The 14,151-nt window shown below is 42.9% G+C and overlaps 1 protein-coding gene across 1 annotated transcript in view; it reads right to left on the minus strand.

Moving 5' to 3' along the window:
- ERBB4 (erb-b2 receptor tyrosine kinase 4) overlaps positions 1 to 14,151 on the minus strand; it is a gene marked incomplete at both ends in the record, with an annotated part of 495,076 nt that overhangs the window by 451,558 nt on the left and 29,367 nt on the right. The gene's annotated exons all lie outside the window — the stretch shown is intronic.

Below are 14,151 nucleotides of genomic sequence, written 5' to 3' on the forward strand. Positions count from 1 at the left end.
AATGCAGTGCCTTCTCCCATTACATATTTTTATGTTTTTATGTATATCTTATTTTTATATACAAGTATAAAATACACAATGTGCTTCTGGCTGAGTAAGTATTGCTCTCATTTTTAAACCAAAGCTCAAATAAGGAATGCTCGTGTTTGCCTACAATTACTTGAGGGTTTTAGGTTTTTCCTACAGAATGACAGATGATACTATCTTTTCAAACTGACATTGCAAAAGAGATTACTGTGATAATCAGGTTACCTTACAGATAGAAAGCAAAGAGATTCAGAAAGATTCTTCCGCCTAACAATCCCCAGACTTAATATTTTCATCTGCTGGGTGAGCACTACCTCTGTAAGGTTTATTTGAACATATCACTTCCCCACTGAAACGTTTTCTGGCTTTTTTAGACTTACTTTCTCTAAGGATTTTCAGCTAAAAATAGATTTGAGTTTCAGTTTCAAAGGACAATTCTAACTGAAATTGGAGAAGATAGATCAGGGCAATTTTGTTTACCCTATAATAAAAGAAACTGGGGAATATTCCACCTACTTGAATAAGAAGTAAAAAAAAACAACCAGCAGAGAAAGGGAATAAAGCAGCATCTGTTCAGCAAGTCCACAAACAACCACTGTGTTAATTACCCAGAGGCATTTCTAAGCCAGAAGCTGGAGTGGGATACCAGACAGACCAGGACATCTCTACTGATAAAGACAGTCACAACAGTAAACGTTAAGGAGGAGATGAACATTAGGAAATGGTCTCTTAAATTGAATAATGGAGGGGAGGGGAAGGAAAAAAAAAAAACAACAAAAAAAATACACAAACAACAAAAACCTGAATTTCCAACATTTTTTCAACATACATATATTTGCTATTGTTCTGAAAGCAGCACTGACATGATGACAGAGCAATGACACAGGATGTCCAGAAGAGGACACCATGAGAAATTGGGCCAAAGCAGCAGGAAAACAGCAGTGAAGATTTAAAGCTGGGACACAGAGCCCACGGACCACAGAGCCATGAGAAAGGGGAGCTCTGAAGTCCAAAACGCCCATGCTGAATAACCTGCCCCATCCCATAGCTACAACTAGTTTTCCCTTCCTATAGTTCAGATGATGACTTCTAAGCTCAAAACTCTAAATTTCATGTCTTCCATTTTTTATTTCTTTTGTTTTATGTTCATGAAAGCTGACAATCCAACTGTAACACATATTTGGTAAGAAGGGGACAGCAGTGGAGCAGCACTTACAGTCCTCTAGGATTGGCTTAAGCCCCAGAACACACAGAGGGCTAAAATAAATGAAAACCTTGCCTCTTGCAGCCCACAAGTCTCTCAGCAAGCAAGTCAGACAAAATGCTTTCAGAGCATCTGCAGATCCCAAAGAAAATGTAAAGCAATGAGAAGATCCTAGTTTTAATTTCATTTTTCCAGGCTCAGCAGCTCACCTCCACGTTTAATACCGAATCAGAAGCAGACATTCAGCACCCACCGGCAGCAACGCCAGCCTGGGGAGGATCTGGCTCTTTCAGATTTCATTTCTTAATCAGCTCAGCCACGATACTCAGCAATTAGTAAACATATTGTTCAAATGAGAACCCCTTGACTATCATCCAATTAAAAACACAATTAGACAACAGGGAAGTCATCTGCATGCGTGCATCTTCAACCGGGACAACCACAGAAGTTCACACGTTCCCAAGGAACATTTGTGGTGTGAACTGCTCACCTAAACAGTATTTTACCTCTACTTCAAGAGCAAACCCGCTTTATTTCGCTATATGCATGTGGTTATATAACAGCTATCATAACCATTTAAGAATAGATACATTAAAATAAAATTAAGTACAGAAGTATTGAGTTAGACAACTGCAAGTCGTGGTGAAAGGAGACAACAGCTCATAGCTGAAGCAAAACCAGCTCTCCCGTTTACCATTTATTTTCCTTTTTTAGTTTCTCCTCCAACACATGACAGACTCATCAGCTTTAATTTTTTCCTTCCCTTTCTTGAATTTAAGAGCAAGTTATTTGTATTTCAAAAGGCTGCAGGAAAGGCAGCACCAAAAACGTAACTCATCCATTATTTATGCAGAGGTCTAACCTGAAGAACACCTCCAAGGAAAGCAGCCCAGAGCTGCCAAGATTCAGCCTGTAGCTCTAAACTACACCCACTCCAGAATCTTTTCCATCAATTCTTTCTTTTTTCTTTTTTTTTTTTTTCCTTCCTTCTTTGCTATAAAGACTGATTACTCAATATCCAACCATGTTTGACAAAAACTTCATTAGAAAAAGTCCATAATTTGAGTATTGCGATGTCTGGTCAAAACAGGAGCCTAGGCGAAAAAGCATTGAAATGTCAAAAAATGTCACAAGATAATAAAAGTAATCCCCTGAGTGGGAATGGTGGATAAGAGAGCCCAACTCTGGGCTTCCCCTGCTCCTGGATTGCCCATTCCCCAAACATCAGCATCGATATCCTGGCACCACGAGCAACACCCAATGGAAGACCATTCCCATCTTGATTGAATGACTCGCTACGAGTGCTGAAATCACCACAGCTCTTCTGCTCCCAGAGATTCAACTTTCAACCCTAAAAAAACCTCTTCTCTTCACATGGCAGCTGCTTTTGATGTCTTCTGGTGAATGATGGACAGTGTTATCCCAAAGGCAACCCGACGATTTCCATATAAAACACCAACTGACACCAACTACATGATTTGAAAAACATCGCATCAGATGAAGCCAAATGACCAAAAAGGTATTTATTAAGTTTCATTTTGCTTTTCTTCAAATGGTAATTAAAAAGCTTATGGTCAAAGACCTAGAAAGCACTAAAAATGATGCATGCAAAAAGATCTTACTGAACTTAATACGCCATGAAATTATTCAACTGGCCGGTTTAAATACTTTGCTGTAAAAATACGCAGTATAAAAGCACGTCTCATCGCTCTTTGTTTAATAGTTGAGATAATTAAAAAACAAAAAAACAAAAAAAACAAACAACAGTGTTTCCAAATATAAAAATGAAGTATTTATACTCTCGGAGAGTTCCTAGGATTACAGCTTACTGAATACAATAGCAGTAGACACATGGAAGATGCCAGGGACTTGCTTCTATTTTGTAATTCTCCTGATCCATCCTCAAAATAATATGAAATACCAGAGAAATCATATTTCTGTTCTGATTGACTTCTCATTTCACCAGGCTCAACATGTTTAAACTACTATCTTGCTGTGACCTGAAACATTCCCGGGTTATGGTTATTCTACAAACGATTGTCAAGAGCAAATTTACAAATTAATCTTAAAGCAGCAAAAAATGACTGCTGAATAATTTCAGTAACTCCCCCCTATGTTTGTACAATTATTTGCTTAATTCCCACGAGCCACATGCCTCTGCTGGCACAAAAAGCTGGAGGTGTAGCACAGGCTGAGTCTATACTGAATATTCTTGCCAAATAAAGAGGATTTTTTCTCTCTTTTTTTTTTAAACCCCCATCTTATTAACTCTTCCAGTGCTGACACAAAGACATATTTGCAAGGCATCTCCTCATTCTGGTGCACAAAGCCACAAGAGCATTCAAGATGAAGCAAACAACATACCTAAAATTCAGAGGAAGCAAAGTGGATGTAAAAATGACTATTAAGAAACCAAATTAAGGAGGCAGAAGGCAAGTTTTGCCACCGAGCACGTCAGCAGCAATTTTCAACGTAATTAATATTTCAAATATGCTCATCTTAATTAAAAAAAAAAATTGAAAGAACTATCAGTGGACAGAATACTAAAGTTGCAACTTGATCACTGTCATCGACATCATTCTGCATACACTATATGCAGTCACCATTTTCCTCCTTTCCACCACTGCCACTTACAGCACGCTTCAGCACTGTTCTACTGTACCTTTTCTTCTTCCTTTTCTATTTTCTCTTTTAGCAGGGTAGGTAGAAAAAATAACGCTGAACATACTCATTTTCCAAAATACTCTAATGAAGTCAGTAGAGAATCCTGGAGCTCAATACCATAAATAGAGAAAAGAAGCAGAACATATGAATCAAACAAACCCAGCTTGAATTGCATCTGTAACAAAAATAAGGAAGCAAACAGCAACCTATTCAACAGGGGAATAAGTGAGAAAAATATTTACTTATAGAAGGGAAGCTACAGACATATTTCGGGCTCTGAGGAGGCTGTAATAGTTTCTAAATAAAGCTTAAATTCCAGCTACACAGTCAGCCAGCTCCTGAAAGAATTCCTAATTCTCAGCTACAAACAACAGCTAAGATTTTGATTGGTGTTCCTCCTCTGATTCTTTCTTGGGACTAAAACACCAATACCAACTAATTTTCAAATGAAAATTTGACATGTGCACTGGTGTTCTTTTACTGGCCACTGACATATTAATAACTGTGCTTTTTCCTGCTTTTATTTGACCTTTCTGGCCTTAGATGAGGCAGAAGCGTAACTGAAGCTGTGGCACAAGCTCAACAGCTTCCAACAGCTGTCCTCGAAGTCTTCCTCAGCCAAATCCATCCGTAGGAGCCCGGGTGGAGGAGAACCGTGAAAACCCAACAGGGACCATCTCTGAGCAGCGCTGCACTGCTGAGGAAGGCGCCCTTGTACAATGCTATCATCACAGTCACACACAAAACATTCCCAAACATTCATCTCAAAATGAACCTGGTTCCATTTTCAGCAGAGTCCAATTACAGGTAGGGCAACCATTTTGGCCTCCCTTTCCTCCCCAGCATCATCTCCTCCAGCTCAGCTCTCAGCTGAGGCGAGGAAACTCTCCCGGGTCAAGTGGTAATTATAATTCTCCTCGTTACAATCAAAATCCACTCTGTGATTAAACTTCAATCTGAGAAGGTTCATTTTCTCATATGTGGAGATTTTATGAGTTTGTAGCCTTGTCTGCTTTTCCTCCTTTGAATTTATTCTTAAATTACTCTTTTTCTTCTTTTTTTTTTCCCCTCCTCTAAAATCCCTCTCTTTCAAGTGACATTTGCTAACATTAGTCTGATTTAAGACCTTTTAAGCAACCCATTGCCTTTTACTTAACTATATTGCTTCCAAGACCAATGGGATCTCCAGGCATTAATCACCAGCACTGACACTGAAGCTGGCTTTAGGCAATGAGCTACCATTTCTTTGGGGAACACTGTGCCCCACCAGCTGATACGCTCCAAATGCTTTGCTCTAGCAAATTAACTCTAAATTTGAATACTTGCCATTCCCAGAAATGCTTTTCTTAAAATATCTATTCTGCAACACCAGTGGCCAACAGGAGGATTGAGATCTACTACAAAGAAAACAAACCCAACCTTATTGCATGCCCTTATGATGAGATTATACCCTTGTTTCCACAAGACAAGGGAAAGGATGCCCATGGTACAAGTCTGATTCCTCATCTCGGAGCAACAATTCAGCCCCATTTTCTCAGCCAATTTAGTTGATGCTCTGGTCCCATACCCACCAGCAGTCCTAAAGCTGGACGCTTCTGGTTGCAGCCCAAATGTGGTTGGACAGGGCACTCATCCTAGCACAGGAAGTGCAACATGCTACCAGCATCTGTTAAATTTGCAAAATTACATTACAACTCAACAAGGTCACTGAGCCAAGCAGCAAGGAGACAGGGACAGGGATTAGCATTGCCTAACGAGCATGAGGCAGACAAAGCAGCAGTTCTGAATGCAAAATCATGTCCGGCATGGTGCCAAGCACTCCCAGCTGGGCACCCTGTACACAGCTCTACACTGTGGGTTTTTCCTGAAACCCATGTGAATTTGAAAAAATTAAAATGGAAAGAACAAAACAAACACTCGCGGTATCTTCATCTACTTGAGAGGCACCCACCCAATTGTAGGTACAGCATCTTTCATTTTTCCACAGACGGAAGTCACCGTGCTCCTTCTGCTTATTTCAGATGGCGCTGGGAAATGAAACAGGAATAACGCACGTGGACAATAAGCTCCCTTAAACCTGATGATGCCTGTCCCGTCACAAGAAGCTTGCTCGACTCCGTTCTGCGCAACCACGTGAGACAAGTAGGGCTGGCTTTATTCGTTCCCCTGGTGTTCATTGCCAGAGAGTTGAGGTCACATTCTCAGTCACAGTAAATCAGCACAGCCCCACTGCCTCCCAAGGAACGTTTGCACAAGGTGAACACGGAAGGTTGCCTTTCCAAAGGCAGAGAGTGCGGGCAGGCACCCACATCAGGTTATCTGAATCCTAACTGCACACCTACGAGGTGAAATCACTGCGGAGTAAATGAGAGCAGGAATCAAACGTGAATTTCTAATTCCACGCCAATTCCCCACGTGAACAGATTTAATCTGCATCGCAAATGGCTTTTCATGGCTGAAGTCAATGCAGAGCTGGTCTTACAGGAGGAGAAGTGTGAGGCTCCATTATTATATGTTTCAGCTAGTGTTTCTGGCAGATTTTTCTTCATTTAGTAGTGCGGATTTAGAAACGTAGTCTCAATTGCTGCAGGTCTGAGCCAACGCATAACTAATATTCCCAGGCATCTAGCAATGCAATGCAAGCATGCTACCTACAGGAGCACTTCTTCAAAACGTCATTAGTCAGCTTTGAACTCAACAGCCGTGTCCCTGTCAAGTTTTTGTCTCTTTTCTCTGCAATTACAGCATAAGGCTCATAGCTACTCTCAGCACATTCGGCTGCTGGAAGGAAATCAGCCATGCAGGCCAAAAATCCAAACATACACGCACACGCACTCACATGCAATTAAAATCTAATGCCTAGATGATCATTTCAGTTTTAATTAGATTTTACCAGAACTACGAGCTAAGTCAAGACTGCAGGCCGAGACGTTGATTTAAAGCTGTAGCTAATGTGTTTTACTGCCAGATTTGCTCATAGTCAAAGCTAATTATCCCTATTATGTTTACATGATTTTTCAAACAAAAAAGGCATTAAAAAGGCAAGCCTGTCGAATGTGGATTGACGTGCCTGTGTGCACGTGTGTATGTACCAACTATATAAAACCTACATCTTCAGTCAAACAGGGAAAAAAAAGCCAGCAGTTGGTAAGTGAAGCAAGCACTGTACAGTTAAACAAACATCTCATTCCCAAGGCCCACCAGGAAACATTTAATGCAATCAGAACATCCCACGTTACGCCTAAAGATGGCAATACTGCAGAATGTAGGATCTTTTTAAGGCAACTAAGAGATGCTGAGTAATTTTCTTGCCATTATATCCTGGAAAGTAAGTCAATTAAATTCTTAACCCTGATTGTTTTAAAAAAATACCAAGAGTTTTCAAATTGGCCAAAAAAAGAGAGACAAAACAACGAAAAACCACCATAAAATAGCTCAAGGAATAGTTTGGACATAGCTTAGAGAAGCCCTCAGCACTGCTTTTCCCTTGCCCTGGAGAGGGCTCCTTGTTTCACCTCTCTGCCCATTGCTCAGGCACTGTGCAGGCACCCAGTACCTGCTTCTTGCTCCCTGCCATGAGTTAAATCACAAAGCGTGCAGTTGGCCAATATTTTCTCCCCTGTCCTATCAAAACAGATTTCATTTTGCCTTTGTTTTGATTTTATAAGGAAAACATACTGGCGTAAAAACTGTACACTCCCCCAACAGAGAATGTCGGTTTTCTTAGGGAAAAGAAAACAAAGCAGCACAAAACCACTCTGAAACCCAACTGCTGAGACACAAGGGAGCAGTGCCCCACTGGCATCCTCTGCAGGAACATCCCAACTACCCACTGCACAGCCACAGGCAAGGCCTCCTGCAACAGCCTTTTGTCTGACAGCTGGCCAGTTCTCCAGCAAAACTCACATTTTTCACCTTGCCCATTTTGCAGAGCATCCTTGAGCTGCTAGAGGCACCTGCAAAGCTCAGGAAGCTCGAGTGTGGCACAGCAGAAAGCCCACGTAAGCAAGGAGCCAGAAAGGGAAGAATGGTCATGTTACCTGAACGTGCCGTGGCATCGCTGAACACGCAGATGGACTTGCACTACTTGCTTGCAGCCAGGATACCTTCTAATCTATTTATAAATTGTGCTTACTCGTAGCTGCTCACTTGCCACGTGCAGGGAAATAACTCCCAGCTCATCCTTTGAAATGCCCAGAGATAACGCACAGCCACACCAAGGTGCTGCTCACACGGAACAGGAGCATCAACCACAGCACAAGTCAAGTCATGGGAAGACATGGAAAAGCATGGTGGCAGGTCACTGCCACACCACTGCTACCACAGCAGCAGCTTGCTGTCATCACCCAAGCAAACCACTTCCATGATGTTTTTAAATGGAGTAACAAAGCATGGATTGCCTGTACTCACAGCTATCAATTGCTTTTCAGCATATAAGTCTCTAAAAAGCAACAATCCAAAGCAGTTCCCAGGCTTTTGGCCTTCTTAGCAATAAAAAGAGTGAGAAAACACACAAGCCTCACACACTACAACTCACACACTACAACCACCTGCTCTGCTGTTCCAAGCTCAGTCACACTGCTGCTCCAGACCCACGGAGAGCCCTTCCTTGGTCACCCAGCAGAAAAAAAAGCTAACATGAGACAAGACCCAAGAGCTCTTCATATGAAGAACTGATGGGAAGAATGTGCCCTTGAGAGCTGGAGGTGTGTTGCAGCAATGGCTTACAGACAACTTCTGGGCTCTCCAAGCCGGTGTTATTTAACAGCCAGCTGTTCCCACGGCATCAGGTGAAGACCACCGTGCACAGAAATTCTGAATCACCTTGCTCAGCCTGCTTGTAAATCACACCTGCAGGTGAAGACAAAGTATTTTGTTCCCTACTGTCCAACAGGACACCCTTCCAGCAACACCTGGCCAAGGTGTTCTCTTCTCTTCTGCTCTCCAGCTGTTCTCTGGCTTGCACTGAACCCCACAAGCCCTTCAGTTTCCCATCCACAAAGGGAAGGTCAGGCAGTGTTCACAGAGGCCAAAGTCTTCACTTGCAGCCCCAAGTAGGATTGTGTTAGCTAAGCTTTTGCTGCCATTCTCAATTTTCTTCATTCGCACTATAAACCATCTGCCAATCGGGTTGAAAGAAATCGGTCAACTGCTCTTGGACCTTGGTCCTCCACTGTTCCCTTTCCCTAAACAGTTAAACAATTTTCCTCTCCCATTAAGTAAAGACAACACAGCACCTCACTGGTGCATAAGCAAACAAACTGTTTGGGAGCAACTTGGCTCCCACCCTGAGGATCTGACAGCAACTCAAGTCTACGCACAGGGGCTTTATTTATCCTTTCTAACCATATATTCGTATGGATAGACCCATATATCTATATATCACCATCCAGCCTTCTACACTTAAGTGACCAGGTGCAGAGGATTACATATCACCCAAACTTAAATACTTGGTACCTAGTGGGTAAAACAGGCCCTGTACGAGCTGCCATACACACCTAGCACGTGTAGGCAGCCATCCTATTGACAGCAACAGACCAGTGTGATGGTGCCTGTGCACCTCTGGCTCCTCACTTGAAACACACTGCCATGACAGCAGGTTGCACCAAACAATTTACAGTATTCTGTTCACAAGCTGTCCCAAGGTGAGTTAACACAACCCACACTGCCTGCATGGTTTTATGTATTCCCAGTATTTTATTTACATCTAGTGGAAAGTAGGTTAGGTTATCCATGGGTCCCTGGTGCCAATAAATGTCAGGCCTAGAGGCCACGTCGTTTGCTTGATGCTGTAACAAGGGCTCTGTAACAATGTGTAATCATTCAGTACTGACACCATTTACAGACTCTGGAAAACAATCACCTCTCTAACCCATCGTCATTAATTGATCCTGTGGAAACAAACTTAAAAGAAAGGAAAAGATCCATCATATTAGCCAAGCAAGGATTCCCCCTAGGAGCTCACTGATGGATTATTTCCAGGCTTTGCCACTGGAAATATGAAATCCTTCTGCGCCCAGAGCTGATGGTAAAGCCAGACCTAACGTGCTGCTTGTTGCTGGCCCCATCCCCAGTCACCCCACAAAATGCCAAAATCTGTTCTCAGCATGAGGTAAAGGCTTCAGACGACGTCCTGCTCCATACCCACACATCCCCAAATACAAGTATATATAATATACTCCTTAATGTTGGTCCAGCACTTGTTGCTACCTGCGAAGATGCTGATGATACAACAATACTCATATGTTGTGTCCTATAACTCAGAGGTAATCCTGCACAGGGTTATCACACTTGTAAGCAGAACTTCAACTTGAACACCAAAAATTCTTCAAATCCTACTAGCGTTGTTGGAATGCTAGGACTGTACCCTCTCAACAAAACACCTTCACCAAAAGACAAGTAGTTCAGCAGCACATAGAATTTTCAGGAAAAGAAAAAAAAAAAAAACATACTGGGTATAATTGCAAGATAATTATTTCTACTTTTTCATTCCAAAACATGTTTTCCCAGTAAGAACAAAGTAGTACTGTTTAAACCTTGCTGCTTTAGACATGCATATTACTTGAATTTGTTTCATTTACATAATACTGTTCTGTTGATATATTCCAAAAGTTCATTATTTTCTAATTACTTTTTTAATCTTTGCTTAAAAATCGGTACATCTCATCACCTAAAAATTCCCCCAACAGAGACGCTAAGAGGATGTGCAAACTGGGTTATGAATTTGGTGCTCTCAGGCTCTGAGGCTACAGTCAGCCAATCACACACAGGGCGTTTGCCCTGGACCAAGCCTGCACCAATTACACTAATTATTTACACACAGCAAGGATGGGCTGTGAACCAAACCTACATGCTTTAAGTAAGCATAGTGGAGGAATGTGCCCTAAGCTGTCATGCTCTGAACTGAAACGCTATCCTAAGCAATACTATGAGGATGGGATAATAGCATCATGTGTACCAAAAGCCAGAGCAGGAAAATTAAGCCTGCCTACATAGTCCACTGAGGAGACAGATTTATGGCTGCACACAGGCTCCCAAAGTCATTAGAGACCCAAAGGCATTGCAAAATAGGTAGATCGAAACAATCCTCATGTAGCAAGGGTATCTTTGCTTTCTTCTTTTATTAAAAGCATATATTTTAGCTGCTGATTCTCCTTCCAACTGATTTGATTTTTGGCTTCCCCGCCCCGCACAAAAAATTCCTCTGGACACAGATATGCCTCTGGCAGCAAGCTCACACACAAGCATGGCTCTTCACCCTATTTATTTGCTTTTCTGCTTCCCATGAAGCTGAACCAAAGGATGCAATTGATGCACCCAATTTGTTTTCTGCCAACAGTCCTGGTTCCAAAATTATGAGTTTCTTCTTGTTTTTTTGTTTTGTTTCTCAATGTATGAACACCTGTCCAGGGCATTGCTGGAGTCAGCATCCCTGGAAGCATTGAAGAAATGTGGAGATGAGGCAGTGAGGGACAAGGCCACACGGACATGGGGGGAACTGGGTCAGACTCAGTGATCTTAGTGGCCTTCTCCAACCTGAACAAGCCTATGATTCTATTGCAGGAGAAAGCAACAACAGAATGCAAAACATTCGCTTTGTTTTCACCCAAACACAGGGAGATGCTCCTTGGCATTGAGATCAGCCCTGATCTATCCCACAGGGCTGACGTGGGGTTCTCCTGTGCTCTTACACGGGCAGCAAGAGATGGAGATGAAAAGGGAAGAATGCCAGCAGGATTGGTGACATTCAGCTGTACACAGAGCACTGTGAGGGTTTCCCAGGAGGCACCGGCAGCTGAGCTCAATACCAATACCCACCTGCATAAAATGCCACCAAGCACGACTTCCCTTCTTATTGGGACATTTTGTAAAACCTCACGAGTGACAGGTTCATAGCCCTATTCATGAAGGGCCATAAAACCCTGCATTCTCATTTTGCAGCGCTCTAACTGAGAGCTAACGCGCCCGGCGTGATTTAAGTGCTGCAGGTCGGCCTCGCAATTGCTGCTGCGTGCAGGAAGAGCCCTCGTGCATACAGACAGCAGAGCTCCAATTCGGGAGGCTAGAAGTCTCCTAAAACTGCAAAGTGCCTCAATAACTTTATATGACTTTATAGGAGCGCGTTCCAAAACCCCAGCTATTTCCTAAAATAAAGCGCTTAAAAGAATTTCAGGGCCTCGATTACGGTATTTAAAAGGAAATGTACTGCTCAAGGCCCTACAGAGCTCGTACTCAGATGGAGCGCTCAAACGCCTCCAAATTGGTTCCTGCAGAGACAAGTCAGGACAAAAATCAGTGCAGCGGTTTTTACTCTATTTTCCTGCAATTTTATGTGGTTGGGAAGTGAGAAGCACGTGGTGGGGGTTTACAGTCATGCCCAGGGAAGGGGTCTGGCCAAAGACACAGGAGGGAGAAGGTGATTCTGAAGCTTGCTTGGGTTCAGGGTCACACAGAGCTGTACTGAGGGCAGCCCAGAGGGACAAAACCCAATCCTTGCCTAAGGCCCTGAGCAAAGGTGCTCTCCATGCTCTTCTGCAGCAGGGGACCAAAGGAAGCAACAGTGGCCAGATACAAAAATGTACAAGAGTTAATAAAAAATAAACAGATTTGGGGAAAAAAATAACAAGCTGCTACAGCATTACGGCACAGAGAAGGCTCCCACATACCCAAACAAATCCATCTGCTGAAAGTCAGGCTTCCAGGGCAAGATTCCTCTCCAGCCTCAGCTTTGCATCAAGTTTCATACATATGTGCTAATACTCAAGCAAAACACTTACATGCACCAACCGGGGAAAACAGACCAGATCCTTTGTTGACAAAGATTACATAAAAACCCAGGAGGAACGTACAGCTGGTATTAAATTACTGAAAAATACAGGTACCTGATTGAGAAGAAAGTCTGCTGAACCTTTTACCTTGTAGAACAGATTTTGTAATAAAAGCAGACCCTTTTCCAACTTACTTCCTCTAAGATGTGGACAGCAATCTGAATATCAGCTGCTGGTTTGATGTGAGCTCCAAGCTACATCCCCTGCACTGAAATGACATCACCTGGAATCCCCTTGGTGCCACACAGCACGAGGGCACAGAGCCCTCCCAGCCCTCACTCCAGACCTCTACCACTGAATACACAACAGTGGGACCCCCCATCCTTCCCAGCCAGCTCAAGGTGGGCTGCTCAGCCACAGCAGAGATGAATGCCACTCCTAAATGATGACTGCACAGAACCTCTTTCCACCAGCATTTCTGCATGCCTTTAATGCCCAAGATAAAAATCAGCATACCAGCATCCTACACCTGACGGCCTCTGAGCCAGGAACGATAAGCTGGATTTGTTTCAGGTTCTGCTGATCCAAACACTGCTTGGAAAAGTTACGATAAGATTTTATCACAGATTATTTTTCCTGCAGGGAAAGTGAGGCTGCTGAAGGAAAATACAGCGTTGTTTGCGGTAACAGGAAAATTAGAACACTTGTAATTCTCACAAGATCATTTCCAAAGGACATACTCGGAGGCACAGAGAACTGCTGCAAAGGCTAACAGGCTGTTAGGAGCTGCCAGGTGTAAACTTTTAATGTTATGTGATTTTTAGAGATATTTTCCAGCAGTCAACTGCATGTACCTTAAACATAGACTGTGCAGATAACAAGAGAAAACTGAGGAAGGGAGGGCATAATGCAGGGCTCACAGTCCTATGAACAGTGAATAGACAACCTTGCTTTCCATTCTGATCAAGGAATTTGAGAATAGGCCTCAAGATTGCAGGAAGAAAAAAAAAAATCATCTTTTTGTTTTGTATATTCACAATTCCGTTTTCTGTCAACACCAATACATTACTTGCAAGTCTTCAAACGGAACATATAGAGTTGCAATCAGATATTCAACTCAAAGAATTTGATCACGTCCACTTCACCACTCTTTCATAAGATGCTTGTTCTGCTCATGAAACAACAAAATCACTTCTGACAGGTTCTTGGTGAAACCAAACAAAGTATTCACAAGTAAGCCCACAGTCATATACAGAAAGAAAAGCTGCACTCACCCAACAAGCAAAGGAACTCTGTGGCCATGCAGCACTCCTCCCCAGGAAGCCCCAGCTCCAAAAGATGCTCTCCCTCCCATGGCTGACCCTTATATGAGCTCCCCCTGGGTCTGCCCCTTCTGGCCAGCTGGGCAGCACAGGTGCAAACAATGTCTGTGCCCCCTGGGCCGAACACAGCCCTTCACCAGGTGCTCCATCACCACTTCAAGCCCTG

Source organism: Tetrao urogallus (genome assembly GCF_951394365.1).
Source record: "Tetrao urogallus genome assembly, chromosome: 8".
Taxonomy (NCBI): Eukaryota; Metazoa; Chordata; class Aves; order Galliformes; family Phasianidae; genus Tetrao; species Tetrao urogallus.